This window comes from Phalacrocorax carbo, chromosome 9, assembly GCF_963921805.1.
Source record: "Phalacrocorax carbo chromosome 9, bPhaCar2.1, whole genome shotgun sequence".
Taxonomy (NCBI): Eukaryota; Metazoa; Chordata; class Aves; order Suliformes; family Phalacrocoracidae; genus Phalacrocorax; species Phalacrocorax carbo.
Window position 1 is genome coordinate 21,265,420 of NC_087521.1, and position 23,759 is coordinate 21,289,178.

The 23,759-nt window shown below is 41.1% G+C and overlaps 1 protein-coding gene across 11 annotated transcripts in view; it reads right to left on the reverse strand.

Moving 5' to 3' along the window:
• Positions 1 to 18,416, reverse strand: part of BTBD7 (BTB domain containing 7) — a 55,791-nt gene extending 37,375 nt beyond the window's left edge. For 2 of the 11 annotated variants that reach the window (XM_064460628.1, XM_064460619.1), the window contains exons 1-4: positions 18,273 to 18,416; positions 6,746 to 6,976; positions 5,956 to 6,116; positions 3,807 to 3,916 (exon numbers count right to left, since the gene is read on the reverse strand). The gene's annotated coding sequence lies outside the window, so the exon portion shown is untranslated. Of the gene's footprint in view, positions 1 to 9; positions 1,029 to 3,806; positions 3,917 to 5,955; positions 6,136 to 6,745; positions 6,977 to 17,062; positions 17,145 to 18,272 lie in introns of those variants that run through there. The other 9 variants (XM_064460621.1, XM_064460629.1, XM_064460620.1 and 6 more) reach the window with 9 other exon arrangements.
• Positions 18,417 to 23,759: the final 5,343 nt, after the last annotated feature.

The window sequence follows — 23,759 nt, forward strand, 5'->3', positions numbered from 1 at the left end:
ATAAAATACCTTGCTCCATGAATAGTGACCCTTCTCACGATGAAGTCAGAACCAGAGCACATGCAAAATGGGCAGCATCATATCAGCAAACACCAGTAAATCTCAGCAAACACAAGCTACTGGATCAGTTCAGTCTTAGCCAGTGCATGTAGTAATTTTCTTCCTTGTGCAGAAATAAGCTAGCTATTCTAAGATAATCAAAGCCATATGGATGCAAACTTCTTCTGCATACATGAAAAGCTCCATTGATTTAAGAAAAAATACTTAGAAAATAATTCCATTAAAACAATGACACTCCAAGTGATTTGTGTACCCATACAGAATATGTCACTTACGTGTGCTGTCCATTTCCAGATGGAATTAGTTACATTCAGTACAAGCTTTATGGAGGTAACAGTCACCTTTCAGTTTGAATGCCAACTCTCTCACAAATAAAAGCCAGCATCCTGAGTAGATATCCCAACAACTTCCCTTTTCTCAGCTAAAATTGGATTTGGTTCATTTGGACAGAGTCCTGGAATAATGCCACTGCATTCTCCCCTTTCCTCTTCTGTGTTCAGCTGTGGTGTGATAAATTATCTATTAGATGTCTACTAATAATTTTCTGTTCTTCCTGACAGAGGAAAGAACCCAAGAGTTAAGTAAAAGAGGAAAAACAAAGCGTGGGTTTCGTTGTTGGTTTTTTTTTTGCCAGCAAGCACTAATTATACATAACCAAGTCTCAGGTTTGAAGTTAATACCCTCCACCTCCTTCCACTTGGCAACAAGCATGCCCCAGAAGATGGAAGGAATGCGATCAAGAAATATATGCAACTGTTCAATAACATTAGCACTCAGTGCTTGTATTTGCAAAACAACAGGAATTGAGTGAACAGAAAAATGTAAACACTATAAGAAGTTCCTAAAATATCTGATATGTAAAATAATTTTATTTAGAGGCTTACCACAAGGACACTGTTACACATTAAGCCTGAGTATCACACAGAATGAATTCACACACTACCTTTAAAATATGTAACTTAAGTAATATAGGGCAGTAAAAACAGTGTCATATTAAATCTGTATACATATATTCATTTATATAACATATAAATTTATATAATATACATATTTAGGTAAAACCAAACATGCCAAGTTTCAGTGAAGGAGGAATTCAATGCAGGCAAGGCACTGTGGTCAGCCATTTACATATGCCAAAACTTCCTGTACTTCCTTTAAATTTAACCATGCACTGCTTGGTCACGTGTATGTTGTATACATCTAGAGAGTATTTTGCATCTTGAGTTCAAACACATAGTTCATAACAAGAAGCATATTGTGCCCCACGGCTCAAAATTGAGCACAGCTTTAGTCCCACTACTGTCCTTAACCTCATGTATTAGAAAATACAGAGACTGTACTTTCCGTTACTACATCACTAAATTTTACAAGATAATATTGTATAACCCATGTTGTATTTCCCAAACAATTTAAGCTGGCAGCAGTGATGAACTCTGTCCTGGAGGAAACCCTGCCTTCCTCTCTTCATTCTCACATTCACTCTCCCTACCTTGTTTGTTCTGGCCCAAATATTCCGTGAACCAGATAACTTGACCCACATTAAAACCAATAGTGTTTAAACTTTTTGTCTAGGTTGGTTACCCAAATGGTTTGTTATGGCATCACATGAATACTTGTGCCATAACAGGCAGAAGAAGAAAGAGGAGCCTGGAAACAAGCTGCCAGAGCCAGGACTGCACCTTTTGATAGCAAGGTATGCTTGAACCATTCATAGATTTATGTGCCATTTTGTGTTTGGTTGGTTTGTTTTGTTATGCTAGTGTCCAATTCAGCCTCTACACTAGACCTAGCCTACCTGCACAGAAATCAGTCTTGCACATAATCTGCTGAGTCCACAACAAATGTAAATACATCTCAGTTACTGCATAAAATGCCAAATTCAGAATGCTATTTCCCACAGTGAAAGACAGCTGTAAGAGGAGATGAACAGAAAAATGAAGAAACAACCCCAAGCCACAAACAATTACAGCTTTAGCTGCAAAAGAAGAGAAAGATTTCATCTTTCCTTGCAGAAGTTCCCTGCATACCAAAAGCTTCCCTATTTCGGCTTAACTGAAGAATTTTTTAATCTAATTTTAGCCTCAGAATACAGTCATGGGGTTTTTTTTTGTTTGCTTTAAAAACTACCATCAGGTGAACTTTTTCTTGCCCTTCAGTTAAGAGTTTATATGCATCCACATAAGCGTTATCAAAAAGAAACAAAATTCAACATCTGCTGACCTACTGAAACAGGATCTCTTGTTGAGAGCTGTGACGCACACACAGATGTGCATTATGCACGTATACATGTACGCAGAAATGTTAAACTATGTCAAGGTTTAACAAAAAATCCTGCACTGCAAAAATAGCATATGAAGTGTGTTATATGAAATGCGGAAGCTTTAGAAGCCAAAATTAGCATTGCAAATGCTACAAAAAGCAAAAAAGTGACTTTCAGATTATACAGATACTCAGAGCAGAACAAAGTTTAAAATAAACACAAATCTAGTTAAAAGTTTCAGTATGCGAAATAAGTTTTTCAGTCTTCTCAATACTTGTCACATTGAACCTAAAATCCTAAGAACCTAAGACAACTTGCATCTGAGGTGTCTGGGCTGACAGCCAGGACTTCCTGGATTGGAATTCTGATTTACAAAAAGTCCGTGTACAGAATGGACTTTGGGTAACAGTGACAGTTTATAGTCATCACTCAATACAAAGGTTTCATAAATTCTTCTGTAGTTCACTGGGATCTAATTAATATAAAGGGCAAAGTGAGGAGCATTACAACATGTTTTGCAACCAAACATTTGACTTTTCCCCTCTAAAATTTTAAAAGCATTTTGTATTTCTTCTGGAGTAGTTGCCATAGGATTATGAAATAGCGTAATACTAAGACCACAGTAGGAAGTCACATTGCGTACGTGCACATACTTGTACCAACATGATTTTTCACGTTTTACACCTTAACACATTAAGTTTACAAGTAAATGACAGCACAAGCATACCTTATTCATATTTGCTTAGATTTTTCTCTAGACCAAAAATGCTACGCTATTTTGTCCCAACAGTTTGAAAGAAGTGGAACTGTAAGGCAAGATGAGATGACAACATCCAGCAGTAAGTTGGAACACTGAGGGGTGGGGGGGTGTGGTGGTTAAAAAAAAAAAAATCACCTTTTTAAAGTGACAACTCCAGTAAGGAAATACTTCGACTACATTTTACCAAGGACAAACCTATTTTCACAGAGATTAGGTAGATAAGTAACTAAAAGATAAAGAACTTGTGAAAGCAGACCCCTGCGACTGCCCCCGGGGTACATCCCACCCACTTGCCTTAACAACCGGAATCTTCCTCCAGCCCAGACCCATGCAGAGCAGTGGCCTGGTGACCAGTAGAGAGCCCTGAGCCATCACGAAGGAATTCAGGAACAATCCAAGGTTCAGCAGAACAGTTCTACATCTCCATCCACTGGGGAGTTGCCAAAGCCAGCCCTGGCCCTGCTGGTTGTAACGCAGTATCACTACTGGAACTACCAGCGAGCAACAACTACAGGGACAAGCACTTAAAAGTGAAGAGAAAGCTGCTTGTCATTGGAGCTCCAACTGTTTGTTCAGATGTGTATTTAAACTACCTACCTCATCTTCTTGCTATCCTACTGTGGGATGTTCTCCAAGGAAGAGGAGCTGACAGGAACTGAGCGTTGCCTGTCCTGACCCTCCTTCTCATTCCGTGGACAAGGCACTCAGCACTACTAGTATACTCACAGATTTTGCTGAGGCTAGAAGTCTCCAATCACAAGAGCATAGACACTGAAGGACTGAACGCATACAGGACAGAGTATCTTGAAGAACTTGTGTAATTCGTAATTCATTCTCTGTTCAAGGGAACAAATGAAATTTTGAAGCTGATTACATAGCCTGATACACATGCAAACCCATGCAAAGCCTATTTTGACTCTTTTTAAAAATCTAGTCAAGCAATCAACCTTTATCATTATTCAAAATTATCTGGATAATAGTAAAATGTACCCAATACAGCTGACAGATTCTGGTTTGGATTCTTACTGTACAAAAATGAGGAACAGATAATATTCTTCATTATTTGGGTTTATGAATCTGTGTTATTTCATGATTTACTGCATTGGAAAGAATATCAAATAAGCAAAATACCAGAACATAAGCCACATCAGCAGTTACAGGCACAAGAGGGCAAGAAAAAGCAGATATAACTAGATTACGAAAGTGACTGCATTGCTTAGTGCTTTGCTCAGAATCATGTGTTCCAGCTATCACAAAGAATCCTTTCTTAAAGTTAAGCATGAATTTTAAAGCACTTTCTTTTTCATGAAGTGGTACACTCCTCCATTAAGATGATCTTTTAAAATGGAGGTGGCAAAAACCCCACAGTAGCCCTGGCTTTTTATTTCTAGATTTGTTTAGAAGCATAGGACTGAGTTTTGTGAGTGAAAAAAAAATAACCAACCTGTATCAATTTTCAACATGTTCTGAGGAATCAGAGGGAAAGTTAAGAACTATATTCAAATAGAGTAAAGGTGTATAGTCTTGAAGATATGTACACTTCAGAAAATGAAAACATTAAGAAGCATTCTGGGAGTTGAAAAAACACAGAAAGTATAGGGAAAAACCCCTCTTTTCAATGCTGGCTTTACAAATAGTGTTCGAAGGAGGGTTTTTTATAATCAGCAAAGCAATTCAGAGTGCGATGTGAATGTGTCACATCCTAGAAGCAATTAAGTAATGTCATCAGCAAGGAGCCATAGGTCAAATCGCTAACTCCACTGCAGAGGCATGGGACACCAATATATTTATATTCCCCTAAACACAAAAAAGTTCTAGCACCTAAAAAACCAAACACACAAAACACAGGCAGACTAACTGAACTACAACAGTACAGTCCTGCACAGAATAGGAAGTTCATCCTGAGCAACTTAAACATTTTAATATACTGGCAAATGAATCTTGATCTCTGTACATCATTGATCCTTTCAGCTGGTTGCAAACACCCACTAATTTACCAGAATTCTATTCTGATTGACAATACTCACATGAAAGACTTCACTAATGCTCCTGAAGTTGAATTCAAAACACTACTTTTAGCAAAATCAGCAAGAACTCACTTATTGCCCTGTAGGGCGCTCTTGAAGTGAAATGACAGCATGTATTCTTAAAAAATTGAAAGTCATTGAAGAAGTTCACTTGAAAGGAACATTATCTGATTAAGACACAAAACATCATTAAACCTACTTTGTAAGAAAATCAGTGAGACTCCATCCACCAAATCTTTATAAATATCACTGAACAGAGTAATTAGGTATGAAAAAATCCATTTACAGGGAAAATAAGGATAATTCATTTTAGCCAATCTAGAATAATTGCATGATATTCTGACATATTGTGATACATTGAGGAGTCTAAAGGCTTTTCAAGAGGCCTCTTCTGAGCAAACAAAAACATGCTTTTGTTTTTTAAGAAAGGCAAATCCTCTTCAGCATAATATGTGCACACATCAGTCGGTTAAGACAGAAAAATGAAACTTGAAATTACATTAGAAAGTACCTCCAAAACTTTTTCTTTGAAGTAGTCTGCTTTTTCTCTCTATCAAAGTTCTGGACAACACTCAATTGACTTCTCAGGCAGTGACTTAACTCAGTCAAATTTCAGCTAAGTTCAGCTTCAGATACTGGGATTCAATACCAGTCTGGTAAGACCACTGCCCTCTTCTCCCTGTCTCCAGACATTGCCTGTCCTTTATTGCAGCAGTATCCTCAGTCATCTGCTCCTTTCCTCCTCTGGGAAAAAGGCACCAGTAGAGCTAAAGTAAGAATTCTCCACATGAAGCTGTCCTACCTTTAAACAGCATATTTCAGGAGCTTCCCGTTCAAGCACCCCTTACCTGTCAACAGTATTGTTGCTTTCTGTGGAGGAGGGCAGGTAGTCTTTCCTCTCTGCAGTTTTCAAAATTCATATTATTTTATTCTTTTTTCTTTGAGAGTGCCCCCCAAGCATCCCTGTTTCATCAAGAAATGGAATTCCTCCTCTTGCTTGAGCTGTGACCTAAGCATAACACAAGATGCTGTTTTCAATTAGCAAGTCTACAGGGAAATCTTGGCTCAAACCCCAACCATATGGAAGATCTGTCTCTGGATTTTAGCACTGCTGCCTTCTCACATCAAGTACCACCTCAGTGGGGTATACCCTACAGTCTCCTTGTACTGAAGACATTTTCCCTTTTCTCCAGGCTCAGTTATTTCACAGAAAGCCATTTACTCTGAAGGAGGATTTGGGAGCTTCCTGTACACAATAGTGCTTTTAAATTCACTGCACAGTTGCATTCACCACACTTCCTCGCAGAACATGTTTCCTCTGAGAGTGTATTAAAGTTACCAGTAAAGCAATCCAGACACTATGCTCTGTACCTACACCAAGCAGCACACGTCCTCTCTTATGACTTGTTATTTTTAATTCAGCTTCAAAAAAAGCATCCTTTTGATCACACAGTTTTAGTTCCCTTATTAACTTCCACAGCCCTAAGAGGAACAGTAGTAGTCTCTCGTGATGACACTGCTTGGGGCTTCCCAACAATAGCTCCATCATTCCAGTGCTGAAGCAGACTAAAAATCTTGGACCTATGTACTGATTGGCCTTGCATATGGGTGAACTCCATAAATAAGTTTACTGATTACCTCTACCATCTTATTTTGGCTGCGATCAATTCCTCATTCTGCCAGCCAGCCATTCTATCAGTAACATCATCATCTTGTGGTATTTCTGTTGCTCATTACCATTACCGATGAGAGTCCTTATTACTTCCGTGTTTCTGCATAATCCTCTTCCTTTCGACACAAGCTTCTGCGATGCTTTGTGACAGAACAATACACATCTCATCTACTTCCACTGAAAACCTCTGCCTGTGACTAAAAAAAAGCTATTACCAATATTGCCATATATTCAAAACAATTTTCTCTACATCCCCCTCAATATACTACCATTTTGTTCTGTACACCATCCTCTCCACAGATCCTTTACTTGCCACACAACAGCACATTTCACCCATGCAGCCTTTTTGATACAAAAAACATTTGAAGTATCAGTTGCTAGCATCATCTTACACATTTAAGACTAATGGATTAATCTACTTACAACAGAAAAACTGGAAGGTGGAACACAGAAATGCATGGTAAAGACCTTAAAAGGTAATCCAGTGCAGTCCATTTCATAAGACATATCAGGAATTTTATTAAAGAAACATTGATTTTCCTCATTCAAGAAAGCATTAAGTCACAGCCATAAAACCAACATTTCAGCTACAGCTTAAATAGTTTCTACAACAATAGTCGCAAGCCATGACAAGTCTTGGATCCAAAGTACAGTTCCAGTCTGGATTCAAAATGCATTATTTGGTGCATGCAAAACCAAGTTGGTTCACCAACACTGTGGTTCCACATACGTTTCTTCAGCAGCAGTGCTCACCTCAGCTGCTACCACCATCTTCCCAAAGCTCCACCATCATGCCAGCAACCAAATCAGGGTATTCTCTTCTGCAAGATTTTTTCTCTCCAGTGTAATTAGCTCCCTGAACCAGTTTACCAAATGACCCAAGGAATGTCACCACAGGTGGAAAGAACAGCAAGAAAAGGCTGCTTGGTCCCCACAGTCAAACAAAACACATGGTTTGACTAATAGTCAGCTGGCACAGCCTTCAAAAAATAAACATTACCAGTCCCATGCAATTACTCCTACAGCAGAGCTGCCCCCTTTCATTCTAGCAGACATTCACGAGGCCACATAAGCCCTGTCAGGGACCTGACTGGACCATGTTTGTTTCCAGCTGATCCTCTTGTGTGGCTGCAACAGCCTCTGCCCTTGGGTACAGCATCACTTCTATTTTCATTCAGTCAGCTACCACTTTCAGTGTGAACATCTTAATATAAGTCAGCAGCTGTAAGACCACCCTTGCAATATGCTATTTTTCCTACATAGCTCTTAAAAATTAAAAGTAAGAACATTACCTTTAAATTGTCAAAGCAAGTGCAGTCCTAGCAGAAACAGTCGATTTACACAGCAGTAACTACCACCAGGATTCACCATGGCATTGCTCAGTGTATACAGTCAGCTGAACTGCTGTTTCTTCTTTGGCCTGTACTTTTGCATTTTTGCAGTTTGTTCCTTCCCTCAACTAGGCCTTGGTTAAACAACCCTTCAGAGAGCAGCAATTACTACTGAAGACGTCCATAGGGGTTGTTGCTTTTTTGAAGGCTTGGAAGATTTTAAATTTGCAGTGACAGAATACATGCATCTAGGTATTAGTCATATGGGGGGAAAAAAATACAAAGCCAAGCCTATGTGCATTTTAATATACTCCCGTCAATCCAGCAAATTCCTCCATCGATGGGGAGAATCTAACAGTGTATGCAGGACTTCCTGCCTCACAGCTCTTCACAGGTTCATCAGTTGATCTGATGCTGCTGCTGAAGTCAAACTAACAGGGAGCTGTACCTTCCTCTCACTCTGCTGCTCCAGCCAGGGGGTCTTCCTACTTCCCCTCACACTACATACAGAGATCACAGAACAAGTCATTTCAGATGGCTGATCCATCACACCACTGCTGGAGAGGGTGACAGGTAACAGACAGGAAAAGGGGAATTTTTGCAGGTTGGTCTGACAGTCAGCTACAACTGGAACAGGAATCCACAACTATCGATATGAAGAGAGCAGACCATTGCTATTAAACTGCCTCACAACCACAGAACTACACCCTTGTAGTCATCCTTTTCGCTCTCTCTGAGCTTGGGCTCAGTCTCAACAAGGCACTCTAGCCTGGCCCCAGGCACACAGGCAGAGTCATCCTTTGCAGCTGCTGTTTCTGAGGCTCAGGTTTCGGTGCTGACACTACCTTTTCCCCTTGTCTCCTAACATTCAGTGTCACTCCCAGATCTACTCGGCTCACTGAAGCAGGCAGCAATACCAAAAAAATCAAACTGGAAAATTCATTGTGCACGGTATTTATACAAAAATTGACTCTTTCGAGATCTTGTAAACTGGTTATGGACTGCTGCCACCCTAAGCAAGTCTGGAATTCCTGGTCAAACCCACAGGCTGTTTTCCTTTTATTGAGATGCTTTTAACGCACAAAACCACAACTAACATGGTGATCTCACACTTGTTTGTATAAATCAATTACCTCTGTATATAGTAAGATTTTAACAGTTATTTAGAAGCTTGGACTTTTAAGATTTCTCCTTTGACTGACCATATAGAAAAGCCCAATTCAAAATTTTCCACTCAAGTTAATGAATTTAAGAGACACACTGACTTCAACAAGTAATGTTTATATCATAACATCTGATGTCAAGAAGTTTTTTCTGTGCCATACATTTCAAAGACTTCAGCTGTTTTGAAGATGGGTATTTTAGTACATGCACATGAGAGCATATACAGGAACAAAATACACTAGTATTGCAATGCATCCCCCCACAAACAAGCTTCAGATACTTCCACAAACTATCAGAACCCTCAAAAGTTACACCAGTAACTTTGGCTTCAGTAGTCACCCTCAGTAATACCTACATTTAGATTCCATGCAAGTGTAGCAAGAACTAAATGCTCCGAAACTTTGACATGTGTCCTCACCAAAAGTACAGAAATCCATTTCAAATGAAACAGAAAATATACTTTCTCACTGATAAAAAGCAATCAGTTAAGCAAGGAAAGGCTTAGTCAGAAAACCAGTCTAGTAGTTAGTCTACAATTAAGTTGGAGTTTTGTTTACATATTCCCTTTGGCAAAAGGAAGTTATGTCTTCCAGATTTCCTGCGACAAGCTCTCTCCGCATTTCTAAAGCATTCATTTTTTTGTCCGGTAACATGAACACACAAGTTTCACAGAACAGCCAAAGGAGCATCACACATGTTGACATAACGTGTTGTCCCTAAAAATGGAGGCACTGACCATTTACTCATTTAATTAATTCAGCTATATCTACACATACCTCATGTACACAGACTTAAGATTGCAGTTATGAGAGCTTGTGGGGTGTTTTTTTTAACTATTTGCTAAAGCAAATCTGCCCTTTGAGCCAACTGATGATAGGTCTTAACTCTTTTTCCACAAGATTTGAAGCTTTTCAGCAGCCCCACAACATCCAAAAACCTCATATTTTTCAAAGAAATAAAAAGTTTTCAAAGCAAAATCTGATGGATTGTACTAATTAGAGGAGATACTCCATTAAAACAACTCATTGCTCTTAATCCCATTTTAGACCAAGTTTTGTTCATCTTTCTCTTATCCACAATTGCTCTTGCTACTACTACCATTTCACACCCAAAACAAGCTCAAAAGGCAGAATGGGAAGCCTTTGCCAGGGTGTGCTACGCTTAAACCTCCTTTGATTCTACCATTACTTGAGGAGTTCATCAATATATGGAAAAAAGTCAACATTGCCACCAAAAAAAGCAATCTCACTTCCCTCTCTACCCAGCTGATTGCTCCCACTCAACTTGCCATTCATAGTCAATGAACGTGAACAGCTTTTAGCTGGATCAGTTTTCAGATTAACAAAAATAAAAGATTCATTTTAACCAGACCAAACAAGTTAATCTTGTATATGTGGGTGAAAAAAAGAAAATGCAAGCTCCATTTCCTTCCAAATTTAAAACAAGCATGAAACTCAAGATTCACAAGATGTTTAAACAAGCATTCATTCTCTTTACTATTGAAGATCACTAGCACTTGATACCATTCAGCCGTGATGTAAGTAACACCCAGTCAAAAAATGTGACATTTTTCTAATTTAATTCTCCAGAATAAGAAGTTGGTAGCTAAGAAACAAAATAAAGGGAGAAGGGAGGAAGGAGAAAGGCAAGAATTTCCCTAAGATGGTGGTAGGTAAATATCTAAATTAGCACAAGTCTGTTAATCCAAACTGGAACATTTTGAGCCAATAATCAACTGAGGAACTAGGCAGTAACAAAATTGCTTTAGACATTCTTAGCAGAGAAAATAAAATGTCTTGAAAAATCTTACAGTAAGACCAGACAAATTTTATTTGCCTTAAAACGGAGAAGACTGTGTTGTATATACAGATATCCTGGAAAGTTTGTTTTAGGACTGTACTTCTGAGTAACATAATTTTCAGAAGCCTTGTAATTTAAGCCTGAAAATCAACTTCAAATAGTAAATGTCCAGGTTACAGCATTGAAGATCTTGGTTAAATGCAGTTAAAGACAAGCGCCTTTGATTCAGTGCAGAAATACACACAAGAATGACTTCGCCAGGGGTTACCAACTCTTCAGGTTTGTGTGTAGAACTACAAAGTACTATTAGAGAAGGGATAATCTTACACTGTATGACAACCTTTCTATGCTAGGATATTTTAGTATTTCAGGTCCAAATGCACATTTCCAACAGGGTTTAATAAAGGACTAACCCCTACAGAGATTTTAGTGACCAAGTAAGAAGCGGGATCCAAATCACGCATCTTTTTATAAAAAGAAAAAACAAATTATTCTCTTAATATTAGCTTTGGCTCTACAAAGTCAGCCAAGTTAGGATTTGAGAATCTGAAGCAGTAAACACATGTTCTTATCCAAAATTTAGATAAGCTAAATCCCTAAATCACTCATGAAAATAAACTGCAGAGGACATGGAGATACTTAGTATATTGGGAGGGTGGGGGGGACTCACAATGATACTGACCAACAACTGGTCATGTTGTTATATACATTTCTTTGTAGGAATCATGGTGCTTACATCCAGCTCACCAGTAACAACTGTCGGCTCTCAGGAGCTGAAAAGTACTGACATAGCTTAGATTCTTCCTCATTCAGTATCAAGGCCATCACTACACTGAATAATACAAAACTTCCCATCTTGAGTGTGCATTTTGTCAACTCAGCATTCTTCTACCATGCTAGTGTCTGAAGTACAATAAACAACCCATTTCAAAAACTTCCTAAAGTACTTCATTGCAGACTGAGGTACCTTCAATGAAAGTGTCAGTAAAAGCAATTTGATTGTATTTCAGTGAGCTGTAGTCACTGCTATAATGACTTTAAAGAAATCTATGAACCTATTAACATTATCTTCTCTGCCTGCATTCTAGAGATTTCATATGTATTTCATTTCACCTCTCGAGACATTTGAAATTGAGATGCCCATTACAGGATAAGTCAAGGTATAGGACATCAACCTTTAATATATTTCCATACTTGATTAGTCTATGACTTTTTTTTTAATGGATGACACACAACTCTACCACGTATATGCTTACACTCCTTTCTCCAAGATGAAATCTTCTGGTCATTCAGCTAAATATCACAAGCAGCTTCAGAGGTAGTTAACCTTTACATATTTTAAGAAACGGACGTCTGGGTATATGAGGTAAAACCTCTAAATGCCTTCATTTGTACAAAGTACGCCAGAACAACCTCATATTAAACACTACAGAACGTGCACAGATGAGCACTATAATTAGCACAGCAGCAGAAAGTCCTCAAATAGGACTTGCATCTTCCTAGACAAAGTCAAAGATCACCAAATCCACAACAAACCCAGTTCCTCAGTTCCTACAGTCAAGGAACCACTTCCCTCCCCAACCCCCTTTACATCAAGCTATCATAGGAACAAAGCTAAAGCAGAAGATCAAAAAAGCTAAAAGAATAAGGCAGCACAAGTCCAGACAACACCATCTCACTGTATTATGATTAGATTTGTTATTTTAGAAGGCTTTTTAGTCAGCTCTCAAGCAGCATTTCCAATATTGGGGTCAGGAGAAAGTATGAAAAGGAAATTTTGTCACTCTTACTAATTATTCTTAAAGCAAATAGAATAACCCACCCATTACAGAAGTGTTTTACCTACTTCATGGCAGTACAGACACCTGGGGTAGCAGACGATAAGCAAAGCAACATTCTAATTTCTCACTAACACAATGTGACCTACCTGGCCACCCAAAAAGTACTTTGATTTGCATATAAATAGGTATAATTTTACTAATGTTTGATGCTTTCACAAGACACTGGTATTCCTGCTTTCTGTATTCCAAACTTCAATTCAAATCGCAGCACTGGACTATAAGGAAGAACAGTTTTCTCCAACCCAAACTAAAATCTAAAACACATATGTAAGCATGCATAGACATATTTCACAGCTCTACTGATCACACAGAGCTTCTGCAAGTACCAGGTCACAAAATAACACGGCCAACTGAAAGACCAAGCAGCAGTCATTTATTACATTAGTGTTTTGATGAAGTCCTTTGAGTTTAGCCATCGTTACCAACAGTAGTAGTGTAAAATGGTTTGACGATAATCCTGAAGCAGAGTTTTAACAGATCTTGGACAAGGCTTCCAAGTTAGAGAAGAATCTTGCATACCATTAACAAGCTTCATCTATCTCTAAAACGCTTCCCACTAGATAACACTTAAGATTTGAGGTGATGAAGAATGCCAGGAAAGAGATTCATCTTAAAAGTTGCATGCTAGCAGACTGAAATAATCCTATATCAAATAAAACAGAGTAGAAATAAAAAGGCTCTTTAAGAAGATGTAGTGCTGCTGATATTGCCATTCTCCAGCGAGATGCTTTGAGATTTTAAAAAATTAAATTACACCCTTTACAATTTGCTATAGTGGACTGGAAACAGTATATGATACGTAAGAAAAGCAAGGAGGGACAGAAAAAAAATCCAGTCTTTCTAATACAGGACGAACTGAACATACAATGAAGCTGGAGTGTCATACAGAGCATGCAGTATGACCAGTGAATTCAGACAAGGTTTGAGGACAAAGATCAAACAGGGTTTACAAAATGGTCAGACATTTATAGAGATAACAGCTACTGTTAGAACGTCGAGTTGGAAAAATAGGATCTCCAGAAGATACTTCTGGAACTTAGAAGCTGATTTAGGAAGATGTTGCCCTCAAATGTTACATCCCCCCAACGTTTCTGAAAGTTTCTTCTTAATCAGTTTTGACTGCTGTTAGGTTTTTCCCCCCATGATTTATCACTCTGGTATAACACGGTAATTCCTAGTTTTCATTTAGAGAAATAGTTTAACCCACTGATGACAGAAAATCCCCAACAGGCTGAACACTTGTCTGCAAGCCCACTAGGTGTTAAAGTACACATTCAGTTGTGTTTGGTGTAACCTTGCAAAACACTTATAACCAAAGGACCAACCAGTTCAGTTTAAATCTGATTTAAGTATAAAGTTATGTATGTATTTCAACCTAACAAGCTTTAGGCAACACAGTCCCACTCCCAGATCCCCTTTACCTACCTGACCTTGCCTCTACACTGTGCCAGCAAACTTTCCATAGCCAATGTTGCCACTAAGCATCTAACCAAGAACTTCATGAGCATCCTTCTAAAGCAAGAAAGCCATCTGCCATAGTCCCAAGGACAGAGAAATGAGAGACTTCAGGTCCCCTTCAGTTTCAGGTGAACCTCTGACATCATCTGATCTCTTTGCTTGAACACTGGAAACTAAAACACCACAGACAGAGAATAAGATGATGGAAGCAAAATGCTAAAACTTTTTGAAACTCCAGACAGCAAGGTACAAAATATGTTGCATACGCCATCGCTGATATTCAACTCCTTATCTGTTTTTCCTCTTACCCATTTCTACTCTAACCAACACACAATTTTCAGTGTTTCTACATAAAACACGCAGGGATTTCAGATCTACTAGCATCCATTCATCATACAGAAAGCATCATTACAATTGGCATCCTTCTTGGGAGACATGCCAGGCAGACTAGAAAGGTACAAAATGCAAGACTAGCATCAAACTTTGCATCTGCAGTCCCTTCAGGCATACTGGCAAGCCAACATTTGAAAGAGCATTCTAAAAATCCACAATAGCTTCTGTCCAAAGATTTAAAGATACACTGACAAGCCTCATTCTTGAAAGAGCCTGGGTAATGAAACTGATCAATAACTACATGACTCACTGGAAGCTCATCTAACACTTCTATATGAACTAGGATTCCCAGTCTTCACTTCATGCACAATAAAGTTTGTATATCAGTTTTCCAGACTTGTGTGAAAAAAACAGTACAAGCCATTGATCTGGTAACAGAAATCAACACTCATGTAATTATGTTCAGAAAAGACAAAAAGAAAGTGTAGAGTTAAGACTGAAACTAGCGGTTTTATAATAGGATTTGCCATAAAAGCAGTCAGATTCTCATTAGCATTACTAAGATGATGGTTATTTCTTCTTAAGAGTAATCTCACATTATCTCTAGATGTTTTGATGTGAACTATATGCAGCCCATGCGAGATGTCCATAGCTTGTTTTGGTGCATCTTACTTCTTGCCTCCGGAGGGCAGCCAGCCACAAGTATCTTGGTCATCGCAGCACAACCAAGACATCATACATTCCCATTTCTTGCATGTGGTCTGATATAACAAGACCAAACTAACACCAGGGTGGCAGGAGGGGCAGGGCTAGCATCACACCTCCTCCTACAGCCATGTGCAGGACCACAAGATCCCACAACACCAATACAGCCTGCAAAGCAGGACAGAGGAAGACATTGTCCAAGCCTAGAATTCATTCCCTACAAGCCTCTAGTTAATTGTCATCAGTGACAGCTGTAAACCTGACCTTATGTATGCAGCAACTTGAAAGGCTGCTTTCAAAATGAAGACTCACTATTTCCTTAGCCTATTCATCAAGCTCTGACAGCCCCAATGAATTAAATTCAAACAGCTGGCTGCTAAGACAGGACATTCGACTATAATTTAAGAATGAGCAACATACCTTCATAACACAGTTTTGAGCTTCTCAGACAAGCTTGAAAACTAAGAAGGGAAATAAAAATTAATTTAAAAAAAATCACTATGACAAGCCCATGCAAGTCTTCCAGGAGAGCTTAGAAAAATTGTTCTACTCTTTCATGTATGACTCTTTGCAAATCAGTGCCAGCTATAAGTATTACACTACTACTGTATCTATGACTCAGCAAGGGAATCTGGACATATGAAGAAAATTCACTTACGTTAGTAAGAGGCAAGGATTTTTAAAAAGCCAGGAATTACAACAATGCATAGAAAGTGATCCAAGATGACTTGTGTCTGTGCTCCTTGTATGTTTAAACATACAAAATTAGATTAGAATGTCAAACCCATTTATATATTGGCTAAAGTTTGCAAGCAAGTAAAACAATGCTTAGTGCAGCTGAGATGAATTACAAAGGATTCAATAGCTTTTTTCGTCTCTAATGAACAGAAACAAACACTGGCTGTACATTCTACACAAAATACTGAAGTCTGTTTTGAGGATTACCTATATGTAGTCCAACCATGCAAGTCTAACTTTAAATCTGAATAAAAAAGAGCAATCAGCAGCTTTATGCTGTAACTTAAGACACAACCTTCATTCGCTACGACAGTCATCAGAGGTTTACATACAAGCATGAACATACAGTAATGCTTACACATTATTTGATGCATTGAAGCAGCAAGTTCTTAAATGGCTCAATTATGCTTTGGTCCATCAACTAAGACTAGTTAGAATTGAATTATGTCAAGATGGGAGAAAACATCGCACGCCATACCTTTCCAATACATTATCTTCAACCAGATATTCTACAAAATAAGTACTCAGACCTCACCTTTTAAACACCACAGTCCACAGAGCCTGTACATTACTAAATAAAAGACACTTGTTCCACATCCTCAAAAATATTTTCTGTAGAATTAATTTTGTTATGTTAACAGCAGACTCTTAGTCAAGAGGAGGAGGATGGGAGAAAGGAGGAAGAAATATTTCCACTGTCTTCAGCAAGAAGTTCAAACAGAGAGGGATCTAAACTCATCAGATCTAAAAAGGAATTCCCCTCCCTACACCTCCCCATGTAAAGAAACATACTAACACAGAACTGGGAATAAAGTGGTCCAGGGTTTACATTTGAAACAATAAAGGCAAATCTTAGAAAACTAATCCTCTTCCCTAACATCTTTCAGGCAAAGAGACAAAAGCTTTAACTCACCAAGCTTCTCAGTGCCTCAGAAAACGTTACGAGCACTAAAACTTTTGTATCCGAGTTTCTGCTTTTATTTTCTCCTTTTCTAAAAGAAAACAGAGCATGCAATATGTGGTAAAACCTGAGGAGACCACATCCCAGTGTTATATCTGACCAAAACTTTAGATTTATATGTCACATTACACTGGTTTGGAGTAAAGCCTCAAGCGATGCTACATTCCCTAAGCTAAATTCTTACACAAATAAAGTCTCGTTGTGTCAACACATATTTTATTGTCTTACTGTCACATTTTATGCTAGCACTTGACATGTGTGTCATCTTTCACCCAAAAACCTCAAATGGGATGGCAGGGGAGAGCAAGTAGAAGCACGAACCAACAGCAAAGCACTCTCCCACCAGCAGCAGGAATATTCCAGAGGCACAAGCACACACATCATCTCCAGGAACACAGCGGTAACATCTGTACGGAGAGAACCAAGCCGAAACCCGGCATCCCAGGGCGGCAGGAACCTCAAGGCCAGAGGAGCTGCCAAGGGACGGGCCGAACGGCCGGCCGCACACGCCGGAGCCCCGCAGCCCACACCGAGCCAACGCGGTCGCTCTCGCACCGGCCGGCGGCCAGGGGAGCACCGCAGCAGCGGGGGGACAAGCCCCGCACCGGCTCCTGCCTGAGGAGACCCCAACCACCCTGCCGAGGGCTCCGCGGGGAGCCGCTGCCGCCCAGCGCCGGAGGGCCACGCCGCCCCGGGCGGGAGCGCTCCGCAGGACAGAGGGCCGTAAGGCAGGACCCGACGGTCAGAAGAGGCAGAGGCGAGGCCGCTGCCGGTGCTCGGGGCCCGGGACCCCTGCGGCCCGGGCCGGGCCCACCCTGTCCCGAGAGCAGCATAAGCAGACGGGCCGCTCCCGGCGGCGGGAGGCCTTGCGGGGCAGCGGGGACCCGCACCCCAGCCCCACCGCAGCGACGGAGCCGCGGACGGGGAGAGAGAAGGCGGGCCCGGGAGAAGCCTGCCCTCGGCCGGCGCGGGGCGCTGCCGGCCCGGCAGGGCACGCACCCGACCCCAGCTCAGGGAGCCCCGCCGCAGGGGCGGCGACGGTCTCGCCCCCTCCCCTCCCCTCCCCTCCCTTCTGCCGCCGTGACACGGAGCCCACCCTCCCTCCCTCCCTCCCTCCCTCCCTCCCTCCCTCCCAGCCCACGCTCCCTGCGCGGCTCCTCACCTCCGGCAGCCGCTCACCGCCGCCATCCTCCCCGCTCAGCACCGCCTGCTCCCTCCCGGCCACACTCCGGCCGCCGCCATTTTGATCCAAAGCCCCAGACTCGGCCGGGCAGGGGGGAGCGGGCACAGCGCCTGCGCAGCGGCGCTGCGGCGCCCGGGCCACGTGGTGCGCGGGAGGAGAGGCGGGGAGAGGCGGGGTGGGGCGGGGGCAGGCAGCGCCTGAGGGGGCGCCCGACATGGTGGGTGGGCGTGGTGACCCCGCGGCGGGCAGTGAGGGGGGGCCGTCCTCCGTGGCTGCTGACTTCCATAGATGTGGCGGGAGGGGAGGGGAGGGGGCGGCCAAGTTTGGTGGTACCCGTGCCAAAGGGGACTTCACGCCTCAGGGGCGCTTGGCATGGCGACTAGAAGGCGTTACTCTGCGAGTCCTCGCCGTTCCCAGTCAGCCCGGGCGTCGGGGGCTTCACCCTCCAACCAGCAAAACGGAGGGTGGGCGGGACGGGGCTGGTAGGGTGCCGGGGGTCTCCCCCAGCGTCGAGGGGCGCTGGCCCACAGGCCTGGTGTCGTGAGGGAGAGCAGAGGCCGGGCCCGGGAGAGACTGCATGCCAGGCTTGCCCCTGCCACCAGTCCCCTTCCCACGAGGGCGTGTTTGCTTGCTTTGCACAACAGGTCTCATAAGTTTGTTATATGCAGGTAGAGAAGCGTTTACAATGTACACGGTGTGTCAGCACACGTGCTTTGTCCTTGAGACGTCTTTAATCTGCTTATATTAAGCACGTTTCCCTCCTTGCTTTGCCAAGCAGCTATGAGCTTGTTACAAACATGCCACAGCCAGATTCCAGTTTTATTGTTCATGCTAGGAATATATACTGTTCACCTGGAAATGAAGTCCCACCACCTTCCCCATATCTGATAACTTCTCTCAGCATCAGAAATTAGTATTTCACACATCTAGGTAAAAGTTATGTGGCAGTAGTAAAAATACTTGTAGATTTTCCCACTGTTGCTGGTACCATTTGTGTTACATTTTGTTCAAAGAAAGGGCCATGTAGATACAGTCAGGATCAGAACATACAAGCCACCACATCCACGAGACCACTGTTTTCTAAATCAGTGAAAGTGACCAAAAATACACATCAAAGTTTCATTAGAACAATAAAACCACTTAAGTAAATCAAACTACTCGTGTTCTCTAAAGGAACTCAGCACTATGTGTCTATATATGAGAAGGTCTGAGGAGAGTTTTATGCACAGGCCAAAATCTGACGAATTCACATGGCAGAAAATATTTAGCAAGCTGAAAGCCACATCTGTGATCATTCTTGGTTGGTAAAGGTGAGCTGTGTCTGATTATATCCCTTCCTGACTTTGCTGACAGTCCATTTCTAGAGGGAAGCCTTCCTCCCACTTAGCATTGCACTGTCCTCCAACCATCTGTAATTACCTTGCCTGAATGCAGCAGACCTCCCTAACTACCACTTGGCATAACATCCCACAATGCTGAGTAGCTTACCGAGCAGCTAGGAAAAAACAACCTGTGATATATTTGCCCATTGTTTTCTTACCAGTTTCAGCCTAAAAATGGAGGAGAGACGCAGTTAGTTGGGCTCATGGACAGTATCTTGTACTCCTTGGGGGCTTAACCATCTTAGTTATTTATTTGGTCTCCAATATTGTAGTATCCAAGAGAACCACAACCTTTGACTTCCATATCCACCCAGTATCAGAGTGAGATGAGGGAATTTTTATAATTGCGATTTAATAAAGTTCACACTGTCAGGGTTATGCTTGCTTCTGTTCAAGGGGGACTATGCTCTGTAAATATTATGTCTTTGCAAGCTGTTGTTGCTGTTGTCAGGAGACCTAATAAAACTGACTGGCAGACAGAGCTCAGCCTCTTTGAGCTACTGTTGCCTGCTAAAGCCTTTCTGTCTTCTATTTCTGTCTCTTTTCTTGTGCCTGCCCTAACCCACTTTCCATTCCCTGCTGTTAGGAACCACAATCATGGAATAACACATGCACAGTGTTCAGCTTAGTCCTGTTTTACCCTGCATTCGGTAGAAATGCAGTATATATGATCATATTGCCTGCCTGTGCATATATGGTTTTAGGCCTATGACCTCTGCGCTGAAAATACTTTAACTCATTGATCCATTTCTCATTTGGGTCCTTACAGATGCTGCAACTACAGAAAAGGCTTTGTTTGTCTTAGCCATCAAAGTCAAGCAGCCAACAGACACAACCCTATAGGAAACTAAACTGTAGTAGTTTTAATGCACATGGAATTGTTAATATAAATATATCTGTTAGGAAAAATGGTTGCAGCTGAGGTGCCTAAAGCTCAACAGTGTGAAACAACCCCTGCCTCTGTAGTCATTCATGATTTATAATATTGTTACAATTTTAGCAGTGCCTTGCTGAGACCAGCATAGAAATAAGAACTAGCTGAAGTTAAATAAGTACGATTCAGGTCACAGAGCTTTTAGACTGAGGTGAAAGAATATGTCAGCTTGGTTTTCAGGTGACAAGAATTGGTTATGAATTTGTTGCCTAAGTTCTGTAGGTAGGGGAAAAAATCCATTCTTCCCTCTAGCAAGCCTGGCTCATAATCTTACAGGGAATGAAAATGAGAAGAAAGGAAGGAAAAGAAGTCTTGCAGGCTAAACATTTGCTTCGTTAGTGTTGTTTTACATTTTAATACAATAAACCCAAGTGTAGTCAAAATGCATAGTTAGATTGAAGCACCAAGATCTAGCTCACCAATAATCAGCCTTTTAGTAGCTAAAATAAACCTTCTCTCTTATGACTCAGAGACAAACACTGTGTTAGGTAACAACTTGGGGAGACATCTGGCAGGTTGGAAGTGAGGAAGGCCACCGTGTGCTTTTGCTTCAGACTTTTTAAAGCGGAGAGGCCACCCCTTGACTGCAGTGCAGTGTAATTAGTTTTGAGGACTGTGTGGTCTCATGGGCTATACAGCTGGGAAGCACACCAAAAGTAAGCTGACCGGCTCCATCTGCCGCATGGGATCTTGGTGCAGGAGACATTATAAAACACGGAATTACAAACTTTGCCACTGAGGAGTGGGAAATGGGAGCTAATTGCATTTACATGCAGGTGAATATGGTTTCTGAGATGAGAGGATAGGAGATTCACACCATCTGACAAACACGTCCAGAGTGTGTGCACTCACATCACTTCCCTGATCACCTAATTATAATCTTCACACTGTGCTCTCAGAAATATATTGACCTTCCACTTTTAATAGGATTGAGATATGTTTGGTTTGATAGATTTAAAATAATCTCCTCATGTCCTAATAAGCAAAATCTTACATATGCCTTAAATATTGTGAAATGTCATCTCCTCTTTAGAACAAAGTGTGGAACAAGATACTGTCTAAGCCACTCAACAGCTCTCAGTACAAAACAGATCTCATACAGAACGAGGTAATGCTTTATTCATATTTTTGCAGGGGCTTCTGTGACATACTTGCTGATGATAATCACTGTACATACACATTGCATTTTATCTCCAAATTCAAGAGTGTTAGTAGGAAAAATTGATTATGTGCCACCACTTATTAAAAATAAAACCAACCTAAATGTCTGTTGTAGTTTATTTACCCTTCATTTGCACTACGAAGCTCAAGCTTTGAAATGCCCTTTGGATACTTATCAGAGTTTATTGAAGAGAAAATACACTTGGAAAAAAACAGTTCACTTCCATTGATTCATTTTTGTTCATTTCTCTAGACTTTTGGATGTTTCATTTGCTTTGCATTCCAAATGTGTACTGTTTATAATTATTAATTGATGTATTTGTCTTGCTGCATTATGTGGAGGCCCTAACCAAAACTGGGGTCCCGCTGTGCTGAGTGCTATGCCAAACTCAGATTACAGTACATGCTCTAGAGAATTTACAAATTAACTGGAAGGTGTGATAATGCAAGGTATGGAAAGCCTCCTGCAAACCAGTGGGAAAACTGGATGTCTGTAATTTTCGGTGAGAGTTGGGGTCACACCACATGTTGCAGAAGGTACATCTGGGTGCCTCCTACAGAAATAATGTCAGCTGCCTTGCTTAGAGAATGATTCTGTTTTGCTGTAAAGCAACACCTTTTTATTCATGACCATCTGAATTGTGACTTTCTAGCATTACAGATCAAAACCTTGAAGTCTAATTTAGCCCAGCTTTTTTTTTAAGCGTGTGCATTCAGTTAAATTTTATGGCACTTAGGCCAGTAAATCATGGCTAAAGAAAAGTTTAGAGTATGTTAAAGTATTATCTGTTTATTGGTAACTAATCCACAATAACCGAATCCTCAAGGGCTGAAAAAATAGATTGAAGACTGATGGTTATTATGCTAAACAGGCTTCATTTTTATCAGTGATAATGATGAGATTCTGCAAATATATAGATCTGGACCATTACTAGCTCTCTAATTTTCTTCTTTGTCTGTTGTCTTTCTTACTATCTGAGCTTTTCTCGCTACCTAAACCTACTTTAATGTTTTGTAGAAGAAGGGTATTCACCATACTCGCACACAGAGTGCTCCTTATACACCATCCAACAGCCCCTCAAAGAATAGATTGGAGTTGATATGCAAGCCACAAGAATTGCATTTCTATAATCAGTGATGGCAAAGCAAGAGATGTGCTTCCTTGCATGAAATAGGTGGTGTGAAAGCACAGCAGTGACAGCCCTGATTTTGCTCGTTCCTTGAGTCACCCGACCTTCATGCAGAGACAAGGCAAGCCCTGTGTTCTGACAAGAGAGAAGAGGAAGGTGAGGGTAGAAGGTTTTCTTTGCTACTAGCAAAAGAGAAGGAGGCTGGCCTGGGGCAGCTGTGGTGGGGACTGCCATGTAACAGCTCTGCCTGTCCTGTGATGAAGTAAATTCCCTATTAGCACGCGTCAGGGAAAGCTAAGGGGCACACAGCCCCTTACGGCAAATGGCACAAATGGCTAATTTGATGAGGTGAAATAGCTGCATCCACCAGGAACAAAGTGTAAACTATTACCTGGAAGGAGGTGTTAAACAGGCCCTGCCTAGGGCAGGTCACAGAAAATACGTGTACATCAGGGGCCTTTGAAGAAGCGTGAGGAAAAGAAGTGACATTAGACTCTCATGTTAAGGTGGTGAGGCCTGGGGACAGAGGTCTGTTTGTGGGACAATTCGGCACCTCAAGAAATGAAGAAATGAAGGTGGTGATCTATGCCAGCAGGTTAAACCTTATGAAACTTAACTGCCTCTGAAGTCCATGGGCAGACAATGCTGGGCAGCCCATGGCCATTACATTTAGACAGATTTATATTGGGAGACACAATTAATTAAAAAATTAATTAATTAAAAAAAATAATCTCAAATTTAAGTACACAAAATTGTCTCACCTGTGTGACCTTTATGTAGCTATCTTGTGCCCATGCACAGGGAAGATTCTCTCACTGTGATCACCAAGGCATATCCTAAAAGCAATTTTACCTCCTTG